Source organism: Phoenix dactylifera, chromosome 4 (assembly GCF_051530095.1).
Source record: "Phoenix dactylifera cultivar Ajwa chromosome 4, Ajwa_hap1_PhDact_Kaust_v1.1, whole genome shotgun sequence".
Taxonomy (NCBI): domain Eukaryota; kingdom Viridiplantae; phylum Streptophyta; class Magnoliopsida; order Arecales; family Arecaceae; genus Phoenix; species Phoenix dactylifera.
Window position 1 is genome coordinate 30,587,947 of NC_143193.1, and position 1,535 is coordinate 30,589,481.

Consider the following 1,535-nt stretch of genomic DNA (forward strand, 5'->3'; position numbering starts at 1 on the left):
AAAAGGAAGCAAAGGCCCCATATAAAACAGGAACAGGAGCTGGCTACGAGTCTTCCCCCTTGATGGAAGGGATGTGGAGAGAGTTTCCTGGCCTGCAGAGGGGCAATTTGGGAAGTTGGGGACAGTAGTTTTGTTTTGGGTGGAGAGAAAGAGAGAGGAGGGATTTGGTTGGCTTGATACACGTCTGAAGCCACTCGTATCTTTCATCCCTTCTCTTTTTTGGTTTTGGTCTTGGTTTTCCTTCCCTCACATTACTCCTGATCCAGCTGGGCCATCAGGAAGAAAGATAGGGGGATTGGAGATGGACTTCTTGGAGGGTGGAGATTCTTTTAATTTTCTCCTCTCGGTTTCTTCTCCCCTCTTGGTTGGTAGAGAGAGAAAAGGAGGGAGGTTGGAGATTGAATGGCTGCGGTGCGGTGAGGTTGCAGTTGCTGCTTGGGTACTCGCTTGAAGGGGAGATGGTGGGATGGGACTTTTATTAATTAGATGGAGTGAATTTCCCATAATGCCCCTACTTTCTCTTTTAGAGAGGTCCCTTTCTGGACAAATTCTTTCCATTACCTTGACCATGAAGTGCCATAGGATAACCTTTTCCTATTCTGCTCTTGCTTGACATGGTAAACATTACTGCCAAGCATCATCTCAGTTATTTAATCAGTTTTATGGGCTTTTCCTTAGTGTAATTACTTTTCCAAACCTCCATTTAAAAATTATATTAAACTGAAAAGACTTTTTATCGGTCTTTGTTGCATTCACGTATCTTCCTTGAAATAATGTGCTTGATAGCTATCTATTTTCATATCTTTTTTTAAAAATATTTTATATTTATTAAAAAAATTTATTATTAAAAAAAAAGGTCTCATTTACTGAATCCGCCTTAAGCCTCCAAATGTATTGGGCCGCCCCTGGTCCTGTTACAAAATTATACTATTAAAGCACAAAAAAATTCAGACCTTTCTATTTAATCTCCTTCCATGGAATTTCTCAGCATTGGACTGAATAATTGCCACTTTTTGTGTGTTGAAATGGCACATCACTAAAAGTTTGCAAACCTGAAATACATTTTCAATACTGTGACCAAAAATCTGCACAAAAATCAGATCTCTACTTTGGGAGTTTGCAATCAAACGCAAATTTGACCATTACAATCTGAAATTAAGTTTTGACTTGCATCAGGGCAATCACAAAGCATCAAGACTGTGCTGTCTAAAGCCCCTGCATTTGCCATACTTGAAAATTTATTCATATTCCCCTATATCCCACTGGTTATGAAAGGAATTACATTCTCAGGAACATCACTATTTTTCTGCCGTTACCACCATTTCATGTTACTTGCCTTTGAAAAGGTTGTCTGCATCACTCAGAAAGTCTGAATGCTTGTGTTGCATTAAAGTCCAAATGCTTGTGCTGCATTATCAGGTTTCCAGGAAGCACTTTAGTTTATGTTGTCTCACAACAAAATTGACTTTAAGGCCATAAGTTTACAGAATTTTTCTATATTTTAGTTTACTCATTAATTTTCACAAATTTTCAAG

The 1,535-nt window shown here is 38.5% G+C and overlaps 1 protein-coding gene across 6 annotated transcripts in view; it reads left to right on the plus strand.

Annotated features, from left to right (window-relative positions):
- Positions 1-1,535, plus strand: part of LOC103724120 (TRAF-type zinc finger-like protein) — a 117,805-nt gene that overhangs the window by 46,175 nt on the left and 70,095 nt on the right. The gene's annotated exons all lie outside the window — the stretch shown is intronic.